A 13303-nucleotide genomic window follows, 5' to 3' on the forward strand; every position below is an offset into this window, starting at 1 on the left:
ATACTTAAAGTACCAAGGCATTTTATTAACTCACTACAAGTAAAACTTGGTGCCGTAAATAATTTACTCTAATGCTGGCTTGGTGAGAATTCCTTCTGCAACCTCAGCATCTGTTTCTGTAAGCAGTAATTAAGAGAGATCCTAATTTAGCTGTTTCTTAATACCTGACATTGCGATGGTTTAACTCATGATTTTATTGTTATTGTTGAAGTGTACTTCTAGGCTTCGAGATCCAACTTTTTTAGAGAGAAAAAATTAAAAGAAAAGCTTAATATCTGACTTTTCCCCACTAAATATTTATTACTACACAAACCATGTTTCCTTCTGTAGTCCATTAAATAATATTATCAGATATACACCAAGAGACTTGTTTTTTTCTAAAAAGTAGGTTAACTAATTATATTGTTACCTTTTTATAGGTGCTACAAAACAGAAGAACAAAGACAAAATAGGACCCACACACCGTATTAAATTAATGTACAGGTATACAAATATGCTATGTGGCTAATAAGCAGACCTATACATACTGTATACTATGTATCAGCACACTGCAACTAATGAATGCATGAACTCTGCTATAAACATTAATAATGGAAGGTACTTGGCAGTTTTTGATCAAAGAATGCAAAAAACATCCAATCACGTCAAGGTGTACCTAAATATGGTTGATCCCTATTGCAAATGTTTTTATTACCTCTTCATCCTCTCTTATCACATGATCGCGGGTCACCGATATGTTGGCATGACAGCCTGAGTTCTCCTGGACAACCTGAGGTCTCCTAGTTGTCAGTGCAGGCTTGCTGTGAGCGCCACTCAGTGGTCAGCGCTCATAGCAAGTGAGTAAATCTGCAATACAGAGGCGATCTGAAAATCGCCTCTCATGCCAATCGGGTTGTGGCAGCTTCTAGTCTCCTATAAATATTATTGAAGCATGCCAAAAGTAAAAAAAATGTTTTTAAAAATATTAAAAAAATAAAAAAATATAAAAGTTCAAATCACCCCCCTTTTGCCCCATTCAAAATAAAACAATAAAAATTAAATCAAACATACACATATTTGGTATTGCCGCATTCAGAATCACCCTATATATCAACAAAAAAGGGATTAACCTGATCACTAAACGGCATAGCGAGAAAAAAAGTCAAAATGACAGAATTACGTTTTTTTGGTCACCACGACATTGCATTAAAATGCAATAACGGGCAATCCTATCTGCACCAAAATGGTATCATTAAAAGCATCAGCTCGGCACAAAAAAATAAGCCCTCACCCAACCTGAGATCACGAAAAATGGAGATGCTACGAGTATCAGAAAATGGCACAATGTTTTTTTTTAACAAAATTTAGATTTTTTTTTACCACTTAGATAAAAAAAGAACCTAGACATGTTTGATGTCCATGAACTCATAATGACCTGGAGAATCATAATTGCAGGTCAGTTTTAGCATTTACTCAACCTATTAAAAAAGTTAAACAAAAAACCAGGTTGGGGTTGCACTTTTTTCAATTTCAACGCACTTGAAATTTTTTGCCCTTTTTTTAGTATATGACATGGTAAAACCAATGGTGTCTTTTAAAAATACAACTCGTCCTGCAAAAAACAAGCCCTCACATCGCTATATTGATGGAATAATAAAAAAGTTATGACTCTGGGAAAAAGGGGAGTGAAAAATGAAAAAGAAGAGAATGTCCAGCTTCACCAAATCCGTAAAAAAAGAGTCCTCTCCATTCACAAACTTCGAACATAGAGGACACAGACCTCAGCACGAACCACATGGGCAAGAATCTCAACGCACCTCTGGAGACTAAGCTCCCTTAAAGGGAACCTGTCACCCCGAAAATCGCGGGTGAGGTAAGCCTACCGGCATCAGGGGCTTATTTACAGCATTCTGTAATGCTGTAGATAAGCCCCCAATGTCACCTGAAAGAGGAGAAAAAGACGTTAGATTATACTCACCCAGGGGCGGTCCCGCTCCTGGTCCGGTCGGATGGGCGTCTCTGGTCCGCTGCGGCGCCTCCCATCTTCATTCCAAGATGTCCTCTTCTGATCTTCAGCCATGGCTCCGGCACAGGCGTACTTTGTCTGCCCTGTTGAGGGCAGAAGAAAGTACTGCAGTGCACAGGCGCCGGAAAGGTCAGAGAAGCCCGGCGCCTGCGCACTGCAGTACTTTGCTCTGCCCTCAACAGGGAAGACAAAGTACGCCTGCGCCGGAGCCGTGGCTGAAGATCAGAAGAGGACGTCTTGGAATGAAGATGGGAGGTGCCGCAGCGGACCAGAGACACCCATCTGACCAGATCGCAGCGGGACCGCCCCTGGGTGAGTATAATCTAACGTCTTTTTCTCCTCTTTCAGGTAACATCGGGGGCTTATCTACAGCATTACAGAATGCTGTAGATAAGCCCCTGATGCCTGTGGGCTTACCTCACCCGTGATTTTCGGGGTGACCGGTTCCCTTTAACCCCTTCCCGACCTTTGACGCCACGTAGGCGTCATGAAAGTCGGTGCCAATCCGACCCATGACGCCTATGTGGCGTCATGGAAAGATCGCGTCCCTGCAGATCGGGTGAAAGGGTTAACTCCCATTTCACCCGATCTGCAGGGACAGGGGGAGTGGCAGTTTAGCCCGGGGGGGTGGCTTCACCCCCCCGTGGCTACGATCGCTCTGATTGGCTGTTGAAAGTGAAACTGCCAATCAGAGCGATTTGTAATATTTCACCTATTATAACTGGTGAAATATTACAATCCAGCCATGGCCGATGCTGCAATATCATCGGCCATGGCTGGAAACACTAATGTGCCCCCACCCCACCCCACCGATCGCCCCCCAGCCCTCCGATCTGTCCGGTACACTGCTCCGGCTCCCCTCCGTCCTGTGCTCCGCTCCCCCCGTGCTTTTGTCCACTCCCCCTGTGCTCCAATCACCCTCCCCGTGCTCCAATCACCCCCCCTGCACTCCGATCCACCCCCCCGTGCTCCGTTACACCCCCCATGCTCCGTTCCATCCCCCCGTGCTCCGTTCCGCCCCCCCGTGCTCCGTTCCACCCCTCCCGCGCTCCGATCCACCCCCCCATGCTCCGATCCCCCCCGTGCTCCCCCCACCCCATCATACTTACCGATCCTGCCGGGGTCCGTCTGTCTTCTCCCCGGGCGCCGCCATCTTCCAAAATGGCGGGCGCATGCGCAGTGCGCCCGCCGAATCTACCGACCAGCAGATTCGTTCCAAAGTGCATTTTGATCACTGAGATAGATTATATCTCAGTGATCAAAATAAAAAAATAATAAATGACTCCCCCTCCCTTTGTCACCCCCATAGGTAGGGACAATAAAAAATAAAGAATTTTTTTTTTCCACTAATGTTAGAATAGGGTTAGGGTTAGGGTTAGGGGTAGGGTTAGGGTTAGGGTTAGGGTTAGGGGTAGGGTTAGGGGTAGAGTTAGGGGTAGGGTTAGGGTTAGGGTTAGGGTTAGGGCTAGGGTTAGGGGTAGGGTTAGGTCTAGGGTTAGGGCTAGGGGTAGGGTTAGGGCTAGGGTTAGGGGTAGGGCTAGGGTTAGGGCTAGGGTTAGGGCTAGGGTTAGGGTTTCGGTATGTGCACACTTATTCTGGTCCTCTGCGGATTTTTCCGCTGCAGATTTGATAAATCCGCAGTGCTAAACCGCTGCGGATTTATGGCGGATTTACCGCGTTTTTTCTGCACATTTCACTGCGGTTTTACAACTGCGATTTTCTATTTGAGCAGTTGTAAAACCGCTGCGGAATCCGCACAAAGAAGTGACATGCTGCGGAATGTAAACCGCTGCGTTTCCGTGCAGTTTTTCCGCAGCATGTGTACAGCGATTTTTGTTTCCCATAGGTTTACATTGAACTGTAAACTCATGGGAAACTGCTGCGGATCCGCAGCGTTTTCCGCAGCGTGTGCACATACCTTTAGAATTAGGCTATGTGCACACGGTGCGGATTTGGCTGCGGATCCGCAGCAGTGTTCCATCAGGTTTACAGTACCATGTAAACATATGGAAACCAAATCCGCTGTGCCCATGGTGCGGAAAATACCGCGCGGAAACGCTGCGTTGTATTTTCCGCAGCATGTCAATTCTTTGTGCGGATTCCGCAGCGTTTTACACCTGTTCCTCAATAGGAATCCGCAGGTGAAATCCGCACAAAAAACACTGGAAATCCGGGGAAAATCTGCAGGTAAAACGCAGTGCCTTTTACCCGCGGATTTTTCAAAAATGATGCTGAAAAATCTCACACGAATCCGCAACGTGGGCACATAGCCTTAGGGTTAGGGTTGGAATTAGGGTTGTGGTTAGGGTTGTAATTAGGGTTATGGCTACAGTTGGGATTAGAGTTAGGGGTGTGTTGGGGTTAGTGTTGGAGGTAGAATTGAGGGGTTACCACTGTTTAGGCACATCAGGGGTCTCCAAACGCAACATGGCGCCACCATTGATTCCAGCCAATCTCGTATTCAAAAAGTCAAATGGTGCTCCCTCACTTCCGAGCCCCGACGTGTGCCCAAACAGTGGTTTACCCCCACATATGGGGTACCAGTATACTCAGGATAAACTGCGCAACAATTACTGGGGTCCAATTTCTCCTGTTACCCTTGTGAAAATAAAAAAATGCTTGCTAAAACATCATTTTTGAGGAAAGGAAAATTATTTTTTATTTTCACGGCTCTGCGTTGTAAACGTCTGTGAAGCACTTGGGGGTTCAAAGTGCTCACCACATATCTAGATAAGTTCCTTGGGGGGGTCTAGTTTCTAAAATGGGGTCACTTGTTGGGGGTTTCTACTGTTTAGGCACACCAGGGGCTCTGCAAACGCAACGTGACGCCCGCAGACCATTCCATCAAAGTCTGCATTTCAAAAGTCACTACTTCCCTTCTGAGCCCCGACGTGTGCCCAAACAGTGGTTTACCTCCACACATGGGGTATCAGCGTACTCAGGAGAAACTGGACAACAACTTTTGGGGTCCAATTTCTCCTGTAACCCTTGGCAAAATAAAAAATTCTGGGCCAAATAATTATTTTTGAGGAAAGAAAACGTATTTATTATTTTCACGGCTCTGCATTATAAACTTCTATGAAGCACTTGGGGGTTCAAAGTGCTCACCACACATCTAGATAAGTTCCTTTCGGGGTCTAGTTTCCAAAATGGGGTCACTTGTGGGGGGTTTCTACTGTTTAGGCACATCAGGGGCTCTGCAAACGCAACGTGACGCCCGCAGATCATACCATCAAAGTCTGCATTTCAAAACGTCACTACTTCAATTCCGAGCCCCGGCATGTGCCCAAACAGTAGTTTACCCCCACATATGGGGTATCAGCGTACTCAGGAGAAACTGGACAACAAATATTGGGGTCAAATTTCTCCTGTTACCCTTGGGAAAATTAAAAAATTCTGGGCTAAATAATTATTTTTGAGGAAAAAAAACGTATTTATTATTTTCACGGCTCTGCATTATAAACTTATGCGAAGCACTTGGGGTTCAAAGTGCTCATCACACATCTAGATAAGTTCCTTTCGGGGTCTAGTTTCCAAAATGGGGTCACTTGTGGGGGGTTTCTACTGTTAAGCCACATCAGGGGCTCTGCAAACGCAACGTAACGCCCACAGAGCATTCCATCAAAGTCTGCATTTCAAAACGTCACTACTTCACTTCCGAGCCCCGGCATGTGCCCAAACAGTAGTTTACCCCCACATATGGGGTATCAGCGTACTCAGGAGAAACTGGACAACAACTTTTGGGGTCAAATTTCTCCTGTTACCCTTGGGAAAATAAAAAAATTGCAGGCTAAAAGATCATTTTTGAGAAAATAATTTTTTTTTTATTTTCATGGCTCTGCGTTATAAACTTTTGTGAAGCACTTGGGGGATCAAAGTCCTCACCACACATCTAGATTAGTTCCTTTGGTGGACTAGTTTCCAAAATGGGGTCATTTCTGGGGGATCTCCAATGTTTAAGCACACAGGGGCTCTCCAAACGTGACATGGTGTCCGCTAATGATTGGAGCTAATTTTCCATTTAAAAAGCCAAATGGCGTGCCTTCCCTTCCGAGCCCTGCCGTGCGCCCAAACAGTGGTTTACCCCCACATATGGGGTATTAGCGTACTCAGGACAAACTGGACAACAACATTTGGGGTCCAATTTCTCCTATTACCCTTGGCAAAATAGGAAATTCCAGGCTAAAAAATCATTTTTGAGGAAAGAAAAATTATTTTTTATTTTCATGGCTCTGCGTTATAAACTTCTGTGAAGCACCTGGGGGTTTAAAGTGCTCAATATGCATCTAGATAAGTTCCTTGGGGGGTCTAGTTTCCAAAATGGGGTCACTTGTGGGGGAGCTCCAATGTTTAGGCACACAGGGGCTCTCCAAACGCGACATGGTGTCCGCTAACAATTGGAGCTAATATTCCATTCAAAAAGTCAAATGGCGCGCCTTCCCTTCCGAGCCCTGCCGAGTGCCCAAACAGTGGTTTACCCCCACATATGAGGTATCGACGTACTCGGGAGAAATTGCCCAACAAATTTTATGATCCATTTTATCCTATTGCCCATGTGAAAATGAAAAAATTGAGGCGAAAAGAATTTTTTTGTGAAAAAAAAGGACTTTTTCATTTTTACAGATCAATTTGTGAAGCACCTGAGGGATTAAAGTGCTCACTAGGCATCTAAATAAGTTCCTTGGGGGGTCTAGTTTCCAAAATGGGGTCACTTGTGGGGGAGCGCCAATGTTTAGGCACACAGGAGCTCTCCAAACGCGACATGGTGTCCGCTAACGATGGAGATAATTTTTCATTCAAAAAGTCAAATGGCGCTCCTTCCCTTCCGAGCCTTACTATGTGCCCAAATAGTGGTTTACCCCCACATATGAGGTATCAGTGTACTCAGGAGAAATTGCCCAACAAATTTTAGGATCCATTTTATCCTGTTGCCCATGTGAAAATGAAAAAATTGAGGCTAAAAAAATTTTTTGTGAAAAAAAAGTACTTTTTCATTTTTACGGATCAATTTGTGAAGCACCTGGGGGTTCAAAGTGCTCACTATGCATCTAGATAAGTTCCATGGGGCGTCTAGTTTCCAAAATGGGGTCACTTGTGGGGGAGCTCCAATTTTTAGGCACACGGGGGCTCTCCAAACGTGACATGGTGTCCGCTAAAGAGTGGAGCCAATTTTTGATTCAAAAAGTCAAATGGTGCTCCTTCCCTTCCAAGCCCTGCCGTGCGCCCAAACAGTGGTTTACCCCCACATATGTGGTATCAGCGTACTCAGGACAAATTGTACAACAACGTTCGTGGTTCAGTTTCTCCTTTTACCATTGGGAAAATAAAAAAATTGTTGCAAAAAAATAATTTTTGTGACTAAAAAGTTAAATGTTAATTTTTTCCTTCCATGTTGCTTCTGCTGCTGTGAAGCACCTGAAGGGTTAATAAACTTCTTGAATGTGGTTTTGAGTACCTTGAGGGGTGCAGTTTTTCGAATGGTGTCACTTTTGGGTATTTTCAGCCATATAGACCCCTCAAACTGACTTCAAATGTGAGGTGGTCCCTAAAAAAAATGGTTTTGTAAATTTCGTTGTAAAAATGAGAAATCGTTGGTCAAATTTTAACCCTTATAACTTCCTAGCAAAAAAAAATTTTGTTTCCAAAATTGTGCTGATGTAAAGTAAACATGTGGGAAATGTTATTTATTAACTATTTTGTGTCACATAACTCTCTGGTTTAACAGAATAAAAATTCAAAATGTGAAAATTGCGAAATTTTCAAAATTTTCGCCAAATTTCCGTTTTTATCACAAATAAACGCAGAATTTATTGACCTAAATTTACCACTAACATGAAGCCCAATATGTCATGAAAAAACAATCTCAGAACCGCTAGGATCCGTTGAAGCGTTCCTGAGTTATTACCTCATAAAGGGACACTGGTCAGAATTGCAAAAAACGGCAAGGTCTTTAAGGTCAAAATAGGCTGGGTCATGAAGGGGTTATTCATGACATTGTCATGATTAAGGGAGCTTAGTCTCCAGAGGCGCGTTGAGATTCTTGCCCATGTGGTTCGTGCTGAGGTCTGTGTCCTCTATGTTCGAAGTTTTGTGAATGGAGAGGACTCTTTTTTACGGATTTGGTGAAGCTGGACATTCTCTTCTTTTTTGGACTTTATACGCCTGGACACAGCGGGTCCGTGCTCCCGAAGATTGGTTTATGTATCACGGGTGAGCTGGCTTATATTTCTTCTTTCTAAGTGAAAAATGAAACGGAAAAAAAGCTCCAGGGGTTAAGGGGTTAAATGAAAACACATCTGTTAAACGGAAATGGCACATGAATGATTTTTATCTTAATGGGATGAAAGACTCCCACTTCTTAATGAGTAGGAAATGGTGTTTAAAATATTTGTCAAACTACAACCCTATTGGGTAGATAGATGAACAATGTCAATTCCCAGTAAATATAAGCTAAACAAAGTAATTGGAGCAATAAATTGAAGACTGGTATTTAACTAGTATGTAACCGACTAATTTTATACATGTTTATTACTTTTTTATTAAAACAGCTTGAGGTGAGGAGATCCAGTACGATGTGCTTGCTTTGATTTCCCAGTGATATTCAAACTTCCGAACAGCAAGTATCTTGGCTGCTACTCAAAAATAGGCAAAATGTGTATTATGATGAGACAGAAAAATGTGGCACTCACTGTCCCTTAAAATGTCATCTTATTAAAAAAAATTGTAAAACAGAGTGGAAAGAATGAATGGAACTCAATGTGGATGATGTCCGTTTCTCACTACACTACTCTCCATCTTGTCCTGTATCAGGATTTTACTAAAATGGTCTAAAAAATGCATTGTCTTTGCTGTCCATTGAAAGCAGTGTAGCTTTCAGTTTACAAGACCAGTTTAGGAAATTAAATTTGAGTTCTGATCGGTAGCTTTCAGCCAAGACAGTTTTTCTTTTATAAGTTTTTATAATTTTGATAAACGAAACCCAAGTAGTTTTGTCAAGGTATATGTACATTTACAAATCTTTCAGCGTGGATTCTTCTCTGCAGATTTGTTGCAGAACAATTTACAATGTTGGTTTTATTCTGGATTGCACCCGATGCAATATACATAGGAGGAAATTCACATATAAAATGGAAAAAGTGGTGAAAAGCTGCAGAATACTTTACACAGCAATTTTTTTTGTGCTGCAAAATACTTAGATTTGGTAAATTTCATCCACTTTATTGCAAATCTTCATGGAAAATCTGCAACATGTTCACCACATCGGAGCGTAACCTACATTTTAATATACTTTAACATACAACAGTGTTACAGAATTAGTTTTAAATATGCCATTATTTGCCTAACACATATAAAATGGATCAATGAAACTAAAGGATAAAAAGAATAGGTTTCACCGTCATGTTCTATCTAGATGGCTTTAATAGAACCTAGAATCCTCTAATAATCTCTTCAGTGTAAACAATACCTTACAGTATGTGCTATGGAATATTCAAAATCACCATTGTTAACCATTTCCGTGCATGACCAAACAACAAGAACATTTATGATTTTTTTTAACAGCATATAACCATCATGAAGCCTACAGACTGAGAATTCAATTGAAAAACCTATAAGAAACAAAATATCGTATTAATTCATTAAGTCAAACTGCTTGTATCTACACTTGTATGACTAGAATTATGGTTCATTAACTTCATTTCTTTATATGAGTTAATTAGCTCAGAGGAGGCCACAAATTAATTACTAGCTTATATAGTTTGTGCAGAAAAGCGTTGTTTATTTAGTTTCTCCTATTAACGTTTAATCTCTTCAAACAATAAAATAAGTAATTAGTATTTAATACACAAAACTGGAAGCATCATTGACATATCATTGGCCAAAATGTTTTTTTGCTTTGTTTTATCACTAGAACAATTTTTTTTTTACACAAAGGATTCTTCAAAAAGTTCTCAAACGTAGATATTGCTGTAAAATGAAAAGTATTGCAATAGCTGATAGTAACGAAGAGGCATTATAACAGATGTCTAAACAGATGTATTAAATTAAAATGTTTTTTCTCAATCAACTGCAATCTATATTGTGTAAAATAAATCTAAGAAACATGATGTCTATGAAGGTGAACGCCTATAACGCCAAAAAAGATCTAGATACACTCATAGGATCACTATAAACATGACTGATACCCATGTTTTCTCTATCTTTTTTTATTCTGTGACATGGCAGATGACCAAGGAGGATACCATTGTTGAAAAAAAATCATAAAAAAAAGACAAACTATAATTTCCGAAACTACATATTGAAAAGCTACAAAGCTTCTTCGAGAATGTCCTATGTAAATATGAGACAATAATGGAACTTTTTGGCAAGGCACATCAGCTCTATGTTCAGAGATGGAAAAATTATGCATATGAAGAAAATAACACTGTCCCTAATGTGAAACATGGTGGAGGCTCTGCTATGTTCTGGGGCTGCTTTGCTGCATCTGGCACAGGGAGTCTAAAATCTTTGCAGGTTACAATGAAATCTCAAGACTGTCAAGGGATTCTAGAGAGAAATGTGCTGCCCAGTGTCAGAAAGCTTGGTCTCAGTCGCAGCTCGTGGGTCTTGCAACAGGATAATGACTCAAAACACAGCTAAAAACAGAAAAGAATGGCTAAGAGGAAAACATTGGACTATTATGAAGTGACCTTCTATGATCCCTGACCTAAATCCTATTGAGCACCTTTGGAAAGAGCTGAAACATGCTGTGTGGAAAAGGCAACCTTCAAAGACGAGACAAATGTAGTAGTTTGCTCTTGAGGAGTGGGCCCAAATACCTGTCAAGAGGTGCAGAAGTCTGATTGACAGTTACAGGAATCATTTAATTTCAGTGATTGCCTCAAAAGGTTGTGCAACAAAATATTAAGTTAAGGGTACCATCATTTCTTTCCAGGCCTATTTCATGAGTTTTATTTTTTTTTAATTCTGTGAAAGCGTGGTTGAAAATCAATGTCTGAAATTTAATTTATTCATTTTCATAGATTTATTATTACTTTTGTCAGATTTGTTATTTATGTGACCATTGTTGGTTTTTCTGTCATTAAATGAGGGATATCAACAATTTCGACCACGCATGTAGTTATTTTAGGGTTTTCAGTTGCAGTTGAGGCACAGGAAGAGGTTTCATTCATTAGGCAGGTTTATTACAACTTCTTAAACCATTCAGCATAAGCAAATAAAAAGACAGCCTTTTCCTGCACAGACTAAAAAAAAAGAAAGTAAATAGTCCATATATTATTGTGGGCACCTCTGCTATTTCTCTATCCTCTATCAATTAAATATCTGTATTATTCAGACTGCTACACTACAATCTTCTTCACTACCACAGTTGTACAACATATTACTGTCTGAAGTATGAAAGAAAACATGCTACCATGTAAACTATGTACTGTGAAATCTATATGCCATATTTCATTAGACGGGCTGTCCCATGAACAAAGCATGTTTCAGTTAACAGATCTTAGAATTTTAATAACTTATAGAGCTGAACGTGTGAAAAAATAAGTTTCTGTGCTGAGATAATCTAATATATGTGCCCCTGCTATGTACTGTGATATATGAGGAGTCTGTCTATGCACAGCCTCTCCATGTTCTTTTCAGCACATATTACACCTCTGGCCATCTTAGGGGAGAGCACATAAGTATTTATGATAAGTGAGTATACAGATGAACAGCAGGGGCTTGCTTGCAGCTGCTGCTTTCCTGTCTGTTTTATCATAGGAGTGTCTTTTTGCTACGTCACCAGTCCCGAAAAGCTCCTCATAAATCAAGTCAGTGGCATGGAAGCTCAGTGGTCATTGAAGTGCTTACATCACTGACTTGATTTATCATGAGCATAGGGGGCTGAAGTCATAGCAAAACACTCACTCCTATGTTACCTCAGGCAGTGAAATGTATTACCTCAGATAGCAAAATGCATTACCATAGAAAGCTGAAACTGCAAGTGCCTGTTATTTCGACTGTATAAATGATTTCTGCTTCACCCTCTAGCTAGGAGTTGTGGTATGTGCCAAACATTAATTGGAGCAGCACTGCATGGTCACACAACACAACATATTATTACAGTCATATTCATAAAATTATCTCAGCACAGGAACGTTTTTTTCCACGTCCAATTGTGAAATTTATTACTATTCCAAAATATGTTGATGAAAATGTAATTTGGCCATTGGACAATTCCTTTAACAAAACAAACAGGAATCAAACCTTAGCAGATTTTTAAATTCTTCTTTCTTCTATCTCTATCCCCATCAGGTCCTTTTCTAAATTTAGTGCCAAATTAAAGGAAACTTTTGAGCCCTTTTAAATGTTTTAGAATCAAATCTCTTGACCGAGAGTAGTTGGTCTCCCTTAGAATTATATTGCTCATTTTCATGTAGTATAGGTCAAAAGCAAGATTTATTAGTATCACTAACAATTGTGTTTGGGTTTTTCAAGTGCAAATACTTGGAAGAACGGTGAAGAAATTGATTTAAATTCTTTTAAGCTTAATTCTAGAAGTAATATATAAAAGGATAATGCAGTACTTTAGCCACACTTGGCACATCCTCTGAACACTTGAAAGAGTAATCCACCAAAAAGAGCTCAAAGCCTAATACAGTATGAGCTGTAATATTCACCAAGATCTATCTGAAAATTGATGTTAGAGGAACTTTAATATGTTTGTACACTGAGTATTGCATTGAGGTCAGTTTTGTAGCTACAAGGGCCTCAGAAGTAGCAATCACATGACAGTTTGCACCCCGGAATTTTATGTTACCCTTCTTACTGTGATAGTTTCTATTCTCTTTGTGGCAAAGTGCTGCTGCTGTAAAGTTGCACCTCCTACAGATCTCTTATATACCCAATGTTCTATCAGACCCTTGCATGATTTCCCAAGAACATTTTACACAAGTTTGCTTTAACTCCAAACCCCCCTGCCACTGATGTTGGGCCTCTATTTGTGCCCAATGTGATGCCCCCAGAGGAAACAAATTCAAATGGTACAAATGTCTACTCTATGATAATAGGGAAAATGAAGATCAGTCTCAGGAGCGTAGAAAGAAGACTCGAACACCAGGTTGTATGTGAACCACTACTCTAGGATAATGGCCTAGCTAAAATTGTGCTTGATTGTTCTGCATAGCCATAAAAAAACAGAAAAGCTACCTTGTTTTCGTATCTATTATATAGGCACTTCTGTATCTTTCCCTTTCCAAGATATCTTGTTTGTTTATTTATATTCCTGCATATGAGATTTTGTATACTGTCAGTGCGTAC

This window comes from Ranitomeya imitator, chromosome 6, assembly GCF_032444005.1.
Source record: "Ranitomeya imitator isolate aRanImi1 chromosome 6, aRanImi1.pri, whole genome shotgun sequence".
NCBI lineage: Eukaryota > Metazoa > Chordata > Amphibia > Anura > Dendrobatidae > Ranitomeya > Ranitomeya imitator.